This window comes from Carcharhinus amblyrhynchos, chromosome 14 (genome assembly GCF_965287045.1).
Source record: "Carcharhinus amblyrhynchos chromosome 14, sCarAmb.v2.hapA, whole genome shotgun sequence".
NCBI classification, from domain to species: Eukaryota; Metazoa; Chordata; class Chondrichthyes; order Carcharhiniformes; family Carcharhinidae; genus Carcharhinus; species Carcharhinus amblyrhynchos.
In genome coordinates this window covers 46,873,384-46,886,121 of record NC_137337.1, presented here as the reverse complement: position 1 = coordinate 46,886,121, position 12,738 = coordinate 46,873,384, and the positions used below count along the sequence as shown (strand labels likewise).

At 44.4% G+C, this 12,738-nt stretch overlaps 1 pseudogene; it reads left to right on the top strand.

Moving 5' to 3' along the window:
• Positions 1-336: 336 nt before the first annotated feature.
• Positions 337-10,291, top strand: LOC145352173 (small nuclear ribonucleoprotein F-like; annotated as a pseudogene).
• Positions 10,292-12,738: the final 2,447 nt, after the last annotated feature.

Sequence of the window (12,738 nt, the reverse complement as noted above, 5' to 3'; positions counted from 1 at the left end):
AGAAAACGGCACAACTCAGGATGGCTCCACTGTCATTGAACCATAGAATCCCTACAGTGCAGAAGGAGGCCATTCGGCTCATCGAGTCTTCACCAACCACAATCCCACCTAGGTCCTATCCCCATAACCCCATGTATTTACCCTAGCTAGTCCCCTTGACACTAAGGGGCGATTTAGCATGGCCAACCCACCTAACTTGCACATCTTTGGATTGTGGGAGGAAACCCACGCAGACACGGGGAGAATGTACAAACTCCACACAGACAGTGACCCAAGCAGGGAATCGATTCCGGGTCCCTGGCACTGTGAGGCAGCAGTGCTAACCATTGAGCCACCATGTCGCTCAAGAGAGAGGGTCTCAGATACAGCTCTGGGGCCCCTGATGTTGATGGTACAGAGAAGGTGAGAGCTACTATACCTGCAGGAGGGAAGGAGTCTGCAGAGGAAATTTATGCAGCAGATATGTGAGAAGATCACAACCAGAATGTCCTGCCCCTGGAGCATAGCTCCAGCATTGCAAGAAATGTAATGACTTGACACAAGTTAAGATCCCGGCCTTGATTTTTCCTGAGAAATGACTAATGAAACTGGAGGGATCTGCGGTAGTCTGTTCAGCATGGATTCGTCCACAATAATTATTTTTCAAGAGACTGGCAAGTTGCATGGTGGTTTTGGGCCTAAAAACTCCAGTGTTTTGGAAGGGCGTTCCGACCTCACAGTGCACTGGGAGAGCCCATCCCTCCCCCCACGGACATTGGAACCCCTCCCTCCCGGCCCACCCATTGACAGCTTGTTTCCCTACCCCCTCCCAAACTGCGGGGAGGGGGTGCAGGGGGAGTGGGGGAAGGGTGGGGGAGGAGAGGAAGGAGGAGGGGGAGAAGTGGGTAAACAACTATATGATGACATCAACAAGTTCCATCCCACCACCAGACTCACCATGGACTACTCTCTGGAATCAGTTACATTCTCAGACACACACATCTCCATAAACGATGGTCACCTCTGCACTTCACTGCACTGCAAGCCCACAGATAACCTCACGGTGCTCCACTTCTCCAAACACATTAAAGAAGCCATCCCCTATGGACAAGCCCTTTGTATACATAGGATCTGCTCAGATGAGGAGGATCGCAACAGACGCCTCCTCATAAGAAAGATGCCCTCATAAGAACAGGATATGACGCTCGACACATTGATTGACAGTTCCAATGCGCCACAGCCAAAAACTGCACCGCCCTCCTCAGAAGACAAACACGGGACATGACGGACAGAGTACCCTTTTGTCGTCCAATACTTCCCCGGAGCGGAGAGGCTATGATATCTTCTCCAGAGCCTTCAACATGGCATTGATGAAGATGAACATCTCACCAAGGCCATCCCCACACCCCCACTTCTTGCCTTCAAACATTGGAGAGACCATGCAGACGCTACGGCAACGGATGAATAAACACCACTCAAAATCACCAGGCAAGACTGTTCTCTTCCTGTTGGGGAACATTTCAGCGGTCACAGGCATTCGGCCTCTGATCTTCGGTAAGCGTTCTCCAAGGCGGCCTTCCTGACACACGACAGTGCAGAGTTGCTGAGCAGAGACCAATAGCCAAGTTCCACACACATGAGGATGGCCTCAACCTGGATCTTGGGTTCATGTCACACTATCTGTAACCCTCACAACTTGTCTGGACTTGCAAGGTCTCGCTAACTTTCCTGTCTGGAAACAACACACATCTTTTTAACCTGTGTTTAATGCTCTCTCCACTCACATTGTTTGTATCTTTAAGACTTGATTAGCTGTAAAGACTCACATTCCAATCATTATTCATGTAAATTGAGTTTGTGTCTTTATATGCCCTGTTTGTGATCAGAACTCCCATCCACCTGATGAAGGAACAGCCAGTTGCGAAAGCTAGTCTAGTGGTGGTTGTTACAAATAAACCCATTGGACTTTAACCTGGTGCTGTGAGACTTCTTACTGTGTTTACCCCAGATCATGACATCCAGTAGGAGGCAGTCATGAACGACCAGATCAACACATTTTTAACTTCCTGTAATCAGGCCATCAAACCAAACGTTATCTTTAAACAAACAGGTATTTTTCTTCTGATTAGGTATCTGAGAACTAAACCATTTTAAATGCATAATGCATATATTCTGGTATTAGGTGTATGTATAAGGTGGAGGTAAATGATCTCCTCATTGACTTTAAAATAGTTTGACAATTGACTTCAGTTTCTACTCTTCAAAGAGAATGTTCTAGAAATATTTTCCCTCCAGAGGTATTGGAGAACAGAATTGGAAGATTCAGGGGTAACTGTTTTTTTTTAATTCATTCATTGGTTATTAGCATGGCTGGCTGGGCCAGCATTTATTACCCACCCTAATTGCCCTTGAGGGAGTCAAACATATTGTTGTGTGTCTGGTGTCACAAGTAGGGCAGATTGGGTAAGGACAGCAGATTTTCTTCCCTGAAGGATATAAGTGAACTGGATGGGATTTTACAACAATTGACCATGGTCATCCTTAGACTTTTAATTTCAGATGTTTTTATATTTTACCATTTGTCAGGGCGGGATTCAGACCTGGGTCCTCATTACCTTATGTCTCTGGATTACTGGGCCAGTGACAATACCACAATGCCACTGCTTCCTGTTCAGCTTGCTTTCAGTGAGTAAGACTTAACAAGTGGATCAATTGTCCATTATAGAAACTGACCAATTATAATCTCTATTGGGAATTTCTGTAATGGGTGCTAATGTAAAAGCAAATTTCGCCTTGGTAAAATCTAATCGTGTGATTTAATTTTCATGTAAGATCCCTTAATCCTTGGAGGTGCAGAACTGCATTTTTGACTGTCTAACAGATTCCACTAATCTGTAACAACAGGGTATTATCTGAAAGATAAATTCGTTGATATGAAGGAAATCTGAATAATGGGCATTAAGCATTGTGTATTATTTTAGCTAGTTTGGGTCAGGTATCTCGGTAACGGAGGTAGACGGGCTTACCATAGAGATTTTGAAAGGAGTCAGGGCATTTGTACTGAGGCTGAAAGATTTCTATTTTGTGTGATTCAATCACCATCTCTGGAGACAATACTGTCTCAGAAAGTGTGCCCTACTAAAACCCCTGATTGAAACAGGCTTTTAGGACTTTGTGTGGGAAGCACACATGAGATTTGAGTGATTAAAAAAAAGTGAGGAATGACAACTAATAGCAATTGACTGGTGATAGGGTAGATATGGTACATAATTCGAGTTTGTTTACTTGGCACTAGATTTGTGTCACACATCAACAGACAGCCTTTTCCATTTTGCCGAGTAACCTATCAAAGGGTCGCTCGAATGGAGCAAATTGTTTCTACTGACAACTTTAAACGTGATAAATTACATTTCTCAAGATGTTGCTATGGGGATTTGTTCTGCTTTATGGTGTATGATCTTCCTGAACAAAGATAGACACTCCCAACTCAGAGCGATGTCCATCTGCTTGAAGTTGAGCGCATGAGGTTTGTGTCCAGAACCAGACCGCAGACCATGTAATGGAATCATTTCTTTGCACAGTGTAGGGTATTAATTATATATAAATGCTTCAGAACACCAATCCATCATTTTTTTGGGTAAGTTTTGAAATACACGACTGACTTAGCAGCTTCTTGCCTGAGCAAGAAAACAAATGCAATCCTGAGAAAGTCGTAGTTTAAATTACTACAAGAAAATGATATTCACAATCTCTGAAGAAGAGTCGTATGAACACGAAACGTTAAATCTCTCTACGGAGTCTACCCGCGGAGTTTATCCAGCATTTCCTGTTTTTTAGATTTCTAGCATCCGCAGTATTTTGCTTTTATATAAGGACAGTTCATAGCATAGTTCTGGATGTGAGATTAACATGTTCTGATCAAAGCCATAAAGTGGGTATTAAAGGATTTGGTGCAAGTGGGAATTTGGTGCAGAAAGGAAGGAGGTGCAGCTGTTTCTAACTTCCAATTATTATAGTGATTCATATCAGCCTGAGGCAAGAGGCATTTAAAACTCTTTTTTGGTTTGTTTATTGCCCATCCCTAATTGCCCTTGAAGGGGCAGTTAGGAGTCAACTACATTGATGTGGGTCTGGAATCATATATAGTTCAGGTTGGGTAAGGATGACAGATTTCCTTCTGTAAGTGAACGGGATGGGTTTTATAAGGAGGAAAGAAGAGACTGGGGTTGTTTTTCTTGGAATAGAGAAGAATGATGCAGGGCATGTTTGATGCATATAAAATTGTGACTGGTTGAGATGGAATTGACAGGAGGAACCAGTTTTCCTTGGCAGAGAGTTCAAAGACCAAAGATCAAAGATTCAAGTTAAATGACAGAAGGTGTAGAGGGGCAAGAGGAAAACATTTTTACGCAGAGGGTGGTGGGTGTCTAGAATTTGCTTCCTGCGTTGGTGATGGAGGCAGAGATCCTAAACTCTTAAAAAGTATCTGGATCTGCACCTTTAGTGCTGAAAGCTGCAGGGCTGTGGACCATGTGCGGGAGGATGGGATTAGAAAGGACATCTAGGTCTTTTTGAATCAACATGGACAAGATGAGCCGAATGTGCTGCATCATTGTTCTATTAAGCTCTAATTCCAGATTTTTAATGAATTCAAATGTCGCCATCTGCCATAGTGGGACTTTGACCCTGGGATACCAAAGCATTACCATAGGTCACAGCATTACTAGCCCCAGTGACAATACCCTGATGCAGCTGCCTTCCCTCTTGTCCACTGATTAATGCAATTTAGTGTGTAGAGAAATAAAAAGCTACAACAAACTAAAATTAGATATAATTAATATTAATGATTTAGATGAAGATATGGCAGAGCAGGCTGTGTGTCGGGCCTGCGTTACGTGGGAGTTTGTTGACAGTGAGACTGTGGTGTTCCATTGAGCTGGAATGCAAGTTGAAGATTCAACTCTTCGAGTCTGCACCAACATTTAATAAGATCATGGCTGACCTGATAGTAATTTCAAATCTGCATCGTGTCTACACCCGTTAATCTATCACCACCTTCATTACATCTCTGACATAAAAATATCCAAAGGCTCTGCTTTCACCACCTTTTCTGGTAGGGAGTTCCTAAGATTCAAGTCCCTCTGAGAGAAAACATTTCACTTCATTTCTATTTTAAATGGGTGACCCCTTATTTCTAAACAGTGACCCTTGGTTCTAGGTTCTCCCACTAGAGGAAACATCTTCTCCATATCCAACCTTATTATTATTATTATTGACTTATTGACTTATTAACCTGTCAAGACCCCTCAGAATCTTATATGTTTCAATCAAATCATGTTTGGCTCTCCTAAACTCCAGGGCATACAAGATTGACCTGTCCAATCTTTGCGTGCAAGACAAGCCACCCATTCCAGATATTGGTCTGGTAAAACCTCTCTGAACTGCTTCCAGCTCATTTACATCCTTCCTCAAATAAAGTGACCAATACTGTACACAGTGCTTTGTATAACAGAAGCATGACTTCCCTACTTTTGTATTCAATTCTCCTCGCAGTAAAGGATAACATTATTTTTGCTTTCTTAATTACCTGCCGTATTCATATACTAGCCTTTTGTGATTCATACATAAGGACATCCAGATCCCTCCAAGCTCTGCCATAGCTCATCATTTAGATAATATTCTTCTCTTTTATTCTTTGTGCCAATTTACCCACATATTCCATTTGCCAGATCTTTGCCCACTCACCTAATCTAACTATACCTTTTTGTAGTCTCCTTACGTCCTCTTCACAACTAACTTTCCTATCTATCTTTGTGTCATCAGTAAATTTGGCAACAATTCCATCCATCCCTTCATCATATCATTAAAATTGATTGTAAAGAGTTGAGGTCCCAGCACTGATCCCTGTGGTACCTCACTGGTTGCAACTTGTCAACTAGCAAAACACCCGTTTATGCCTACTCTGTTTTCTGTAGCCAGCCAATCCTCTATCCATGCCAATACGTTACCTCTACTCCGTATGCTTTTATTTTCTGCGTTAACCTTTGATGTGGCACTTTATCAAATGCCCTATAGAAATCAAAGTACATCCACTAATTCCCCTTCATCTGCAGAATGTTACTCCTCTATGAAATATTAAATATGATTTTCCATTCACAAAACCATGTTGACTGTCTAATTATCTTGAACTTAACAAAGTGTCATGCTATAACTTCTTCAATAATAGCTCCTAACATTTTCTCTATGACAGATGTTAAGCTTACAGGACTTTCCCTTTTTGAATAATGGAGTTATACTTGCTATCTTCCAAAATAATGCGATCTTCCCAATATAGGGAGCTTTGAAAACCAATGCATCAATTATCTCACTAGCCACTTCTTTTAAAACCTTAGAATGAAGTCCATTCAGACCAAGGGACTTGTCAGCCTTCAGCTCCAATATTTTACCTAATACTAGTTCTCTGATGACTGTAATTTTCCTGAGTTCATCCCTTTCTTTCATTTCCAGATGTATAGCTGTTCTGGGATGTTACTTGTATCCTCCAAAGTGAAGATTGATGCAAAATACCTGTTCAATTCATCTTCTTGTTTCCCATTATTGATTCTGCAGATTCACTTTCTATATGCTCACTTCATTAACTTGTTTCTTATAAAAATATTTTCAGGAGCTCTGACTGTTTTTATATTGCTGGTAGCTATCACTCATTTTTTCTCCATATAATCTCAGCCACCTTTTGCTGTTTCTAGTTGTGGTAATGTGGCCTTTTTAAGGGGTCGATCCTTTAAGGGCCATGTGATTGGCCGAACGCTATGAGAGGTCTTGCGGGAAGCAGAGCCAATCGGGTGCAAGAATATGTGCCCTTGGACAGAAAGGAACCTCAGTTGGAGCTAGGGAGGAGAGAGAGTAGATGTTATTGCAGCTCTGTCGGACACTTATCTTGTACATAATATAGATATAGCTGTTAATAAATCAATTATTACTTGTAACCACAGTGAGTCACCTTCAATTTTACTATGCTTATATTCTTCAATCTTCTGGTCTGCCTTTGCACAATAACATGCTTTTCCTTTAAATTTGATACTGTCTTTAATCTTTTGAGTTAACCATGGATGCTATGTTCATCCCTTGGACTTTTTCTTGCTCCTTGTAATATACCTATTCCGTGTATTCCTAAATATCTCCACAAATATTTGCCACAACACTGCCATTGACCTGTCCCTTAATTTAATTTGCCAATTCACTTGAGCCAGTTCTTGCCTTGGCATCTTCATAATTTTTCCAATTTATGTTCAAAAACGTTGAGGATAATCTTACTGGCTCACCATGCCGAATCAGAATGGTGAGCCAGTAAGATTGGGCAAGTGGCGAAAAATCGGATTCAGATTTGACTAAACAAACTAAGCTTGTATTCACTGGAATTTAACAGGTTATAGGTGGTCTGATTGAAGTTTTAAAGATATTAAGGGAAGCAGAGAAGTTAGTTTGGGGAAACAATTCCTGCTGCTTGGGGAGTCTAGGATCAGCAGAGAATAGTCAAGACATTAGAGCCAAATCAAGAGTCAAAGTATGAACCACTTCATCACCTAAAGAATGGTAGAAGTTTGGGACTCTCTTTTTCAAATGGCAATAGATGTTAGATTGCTTGTTAATGATAGAACTGAGACTAATAGATTTTGTTAGCTGAAGGTATTGAGTGATATGGAGCAGAGGTGGGGATAAAGGGTTAGATTGTACATCAGCCATGATCTCAATGATCTCAGACCTGAGAGGATAACGGCCTCCTCCTGTTCCGAAATTTGAATGAGCACAGTTCTTGTTTCTCACTTCAGTCTTCCTGCATGGGTGAATGTCATTGCATTTTTGTAACATCCCTGATTGTGATAATATCATGCAACTTCTCCATTCTTGACTTTCCTAGTTATGACTGAGTTATTCACCGTGCCTGCAAGTAATGGTCGGATGCTGAATGTGCTTCACATTTGACCCATAGTCCCATTCGCTTTTACAAAATATGCAATGCAAGAAGTTATTCTAACCAATATCTCTCCCTCAACCAATGCCCCCAAAAGCAAATCAGTTGGCATGTATTTTCTTTAACGTTTGTCTTTGCCAACAAAGTCTGCACTTCAAAATGTAAACCCTTGCTTAAATATTGTATTGTGAGGTCCTAAAGATGTTAAAGGATCTTTCTTTCAATGAAGAGAAATGAACTTGTTTTCGCTAAGCCTTGGTTTCAAGAATGCAAGGGCGCCAAAATGATGAAAGCAACAGAGAACAATGATAAATGCACATTTCTTCAGTTTCAAAGACCTCCATTGACATAGATGGCTTAAGGATAAAGTTACAGTAAGATTGCCAAAATGAGTTGAATTTGAAATATTACCTGTAAGTAAGGTTTCAGTGTTAGACTACAAAAATATCTGTATAAATCTTATCACAATTACCATCTATTGAATGTACTTTAAAACACTGAGGCATGTGCACATCTGATCAACCAGTGCTTCTCCATATCATACACAAGTGGTGAGCAGCAGGCTTTAGCACTGAATAATCTAGGTTGCTTTGATATATAGTTGTATCACAGGTACTGACTAACATTATCTGGGCTTTGTAGTTTACAAGAACACCCACACACTTACACTTCCCATGCCAGCTCTCCTTGGAGCCTCTTTGAAATAAATTGCTAACTTATCTTGAATTCTAGGCAATTTTGTGGTGTGGAATCACTTTTGCAAAAAACTACCAGATCCTTGAAAACTTATTTCACTTGGGACTCTTTGGAGTGAAAGAAGATATATTTATTGCATCAGTTGAGGCTGGAAGGACAGCTTAGTACAATTTCTTGCGTTAAATTGTGAAAATTGCAGTCAAAAATGCTTATTAATGTGAATATCACATGTAGGGTATTGTCGCCACTACAATAGTATATCTATCCCCATTCTTTTACATTCATAGAAGGGATCTTAAATTGGGTAATTGTAGATAACAACAGATTCCTACTTGAATAGCTATTAAAATCTATTGTACGCTTTGCCATTTATATAAGTATGTATAGTCATCTCATCAATGTTTATTATAATGAAATCTTCCCACTGTTGGGCGAGTGAACTTCACAAAGTGGATGAATATTGTACTATTTGTGTACTGAATTAGGCCATTGTCTTTAATTTTCAGCTAAAAATGTAAAAGCTCAAAGAAGGGCATGAAATTCATGTCATTATAAGAACATAAGAACATAAGAAATAGGAGCAGGAGTAGGCCATCCAGCCCTTCGAGCCTGCCCCGCCATTATGTGAAGAGTGGAGAATGTTTGAAATGTCACCAACTTTTTAAGGGCCCAATTTTACCATTTTCATTCTAAGTGCCGAGTCTGGGCGTAGTACAGATCTGCTTTCAGGCACCCCCATACCCTCTCAGCCATCTCCAGTCCCATTCGGGCTGTGGACGGGGCTTAGCACTGCTGAAACGATCAGAGCTCCGAACTACACATGCGCAGTTATAAAAAAAATTGAAAAAGCGCGCCCGTGTCAAATTACTTTCGAGCTGCAGAAAGCGGAGGAAGTGGCCTGGGAGTGAGGATGTATCTTGGGAGGGGGTGGTGCTGGTGGGGGGTGATGGGTAAGATGTATCTCGGGGGGGGGGAGGTGGGACAGATGGATCTCTGCTAGGGGGGCAGGGGGTGTCTGATGCCACTCTGCAGCGATCGGTGGGGGGAGGGGGCAGAGGTGGTGATCGGTCTGGGTAGTTGGGGGGTGGATAAGGGAGGCAGTGATGTGTGTGGGTAGTGGGGGGGGGGGGGTGGATAAGGGGGGCACACACACATCACTGTCCCCCTTATCCATCCCTCCCCTCCCACCGATTGCCTGCAGAGTGGCAGCGGTCCCCTCTGCCCCCTCCACCAGACATCCATCTGCCCACCCCCACCAGAGATCATCTGACCCACCCCCCCACCACCACCACCAGACAACGATCAGCCCTCCCGCCCCCAGCATGGTGAGGGAGGGAGGGAGAGAGAGAGATAGAGGAGCTGGGCCCCGAGGCTCTGTGTACCCTCTCCCCCCAGGAGTTTACCATTGAATCCAAAACCTTTCCTCAATGGCTGAACTGGCAAACCGGTGATGGTGAAGTTAAAATGGGGAATGGAATACAAGAGATTCTTGGTATCAGTTGATGGATAGATGAACATGCAGCTGGCGAACACAGAAGAATATATTGATGGTGCGGGTCACCTTGGCGAAGTTCTAATAAGGTGTAACAATGTCCTGTACATCAGGGGAGTTGAGGAAGAGAAGATGGGGAAATGAGAGAGTAACATTCCTTTTTATTTGAAGAATTTTTGAGTACTTTTTTTATATTCAGCCGTGCGAATACGCTGTATTTAGATTTGCACTGACTAGGTCAGGGGTTTGTACTGCGCTGCAAAGTGTAGGTGACAAACTATAATTTAATTGTAGACAACTGTTCGAGTTTGACTCTGAATATGTTCAAATGTGAATTCAGGTGTCAGTTGAAGCAATAAAACTAGTTTTCAATCTGAAAAAAAAGATAATGATCAGCTCTCTCCCCTCACCACCAGACAACAATCAGCGCACCCCTCCCCACCAGACAATGATCAGCCTTCCACCCCCCCCCCCAGACAACAATCAACCCCCCCCTTCACCAGAGTTACATCTGACCCGCCTTCTTCTCCTCCCCCCCCAACAACCAGACAACGATGTGATTTCACTCCCCTCCTCCCCCTCCCCCACCAGAGAATGATCTGACCCGCCTCCACCCCGACCCCCACCACTGACCTGAGTCAGAGAGCCGTTGGAAACATTGAATGTGCTCTTCAGAGGCTGGAGCACCCAACTCAGAGGGCCCGATTTTACCAAAAATTCACGTGAAGGGCACAAAATCACGGTAAGTTTGGACGTTGGGCCTTCAACGCAATCTGCACTCAAATCCGAGCAGATCGCGGCTTTACCAACGCCCGATTTGGGCGCAGATCCTGCATTTAAATCAATTTAATGAACTGCGCGCCCAACTCTCCCATCAAATCCCACTCTATCGTCTTCTGGTCCGTTCCGGATCTGCGCTGTAAATAACCTGCTAAATAAAAGTTGGAAGCTGATGCTTCCTCAGTGAGGGTTGGCGAGGAGGTAGGTGCATGGCGTCCGAAAGCTCTCCGGTACTTACGGGTGTCTTGTAGTCGTGGCCATTCCGCTGTCCTGGGTCGGTGGCGGTTCTGTGAGTGTGTGTGGGCGGGGGGGGGGGGGGGGGGGGGGGCGGAGGGGTGCTGTTGCTGTGCTCAATCTCCGATGTCTGTCTGGTGGCACGGAGCTCGGGTCCTGCAGTGCAGCTGGGTCCTGGCACCGCAGTTCATTTCAGGCTGAAGGATGTGCACAAAGTGCAGATAGCACTGCTGCAGCTCCTCAATGATACCAGGGGCTGTGACTGTGTGGAGCAATTGGCTGGGGGGATTGGGGGGCATGGGGGGGCTGTGACTGCGTGTGGAGCACATGGCCGAGAGGATTGGGGGGCGGGGGGGGCTGTGATTGTCGATGTGCTAGGGGTAAGCAGTGTTGTATGACTCCAGTGTTTGTTCATCCCCACCCCCCACGCCTTTTAGAATGACGAGATGGCTTTCGCGATGCAACCAATTGATCTCGCTGTTCTTCTAGTTGCTGCTGGAGCTGAGGAGGAGGAGGACATGGAGGGAGAATTGCGGGCACAGGAGGCCCGGGCCAAACCACTTGCAGGACTGGAGGGAGACACCATCAGAGGCAGAAAGTAGCTACCATTCATCCAGGGTGGGGGCTTCAGAGAAGGAGGGAGCAGAGACCCTGGCGCTTCCGTGCACGAGTGTCCTTCGAGGAGATGTCAGACACCATATGCTGCCGATGTCTCCGACTCCGAAAGGACACCGTGTGACACCTGTGCGACCTGTTGCAGGACCTGGCGCTGAGGGGCGGGGAGGGGAGGGCACCCACTCTCAGTGGCTGTCAGATTGATGACTGCTCTGAACTTGTACATGACTGGCTCCTTCCAGAGCCCGACTGCAGATGTCTGTGGCATCTCCCAGTCTGCAGTCCACACCTGTGCCAAGCAAGTCACTGAAGCCCTGTATGCCCGGACTGGGCAATACATCAAATTCAACCCAGACCAGGCCCATCAGAAAGCCCGGGCTGCAGAGTTTGTTGCAATTGCGGGGATGCCGAATGTACAGGGGGTGGTCGACTGCACCCATGTCACCCTCAGGGCCCCCCTACAGAATCCACGACGATTTGTTAATAGGAAGGGGTTCCACTCCCTGAATGTACAAATTGTGTGTGACCACAATGTGACCATCATGCACGTCTGCACCAGACATCCAGGCAGAGTGTCCTTGGTAGGAAGGACTATTACTTACGTGGCGAAAAACTGCAGCAGGCGACGGTGCAGAGGGACCTCGGGGTCCTTGTGCATGAGTCGCAAAAACCCAGCCTGCAGGTGCAGCAGGTGGTCAGGAAGGCTAATGGGATGCTGGCCTTCATAGCGAGGGGGATTGAATATAAAAGTAGGGAGGTCTTGCTGCAGCTGTATAGGGCATTGGTGAGGCCGCAGCTGGAGTACTGTGTGCAGTTTTGGGCGCTGTACTTACGCAAGGATATTTTGGCCTTGGAGGGAGTGCAGAGGAGGTTTACTAGGCTGATGCCGGAGTTGAGGGGGTTGAGCTATGAGGAGAGGCTGAATAAACTAGGCTTGTACTCGTTGGAGTTTAGAAGAATGAGGGGAGAT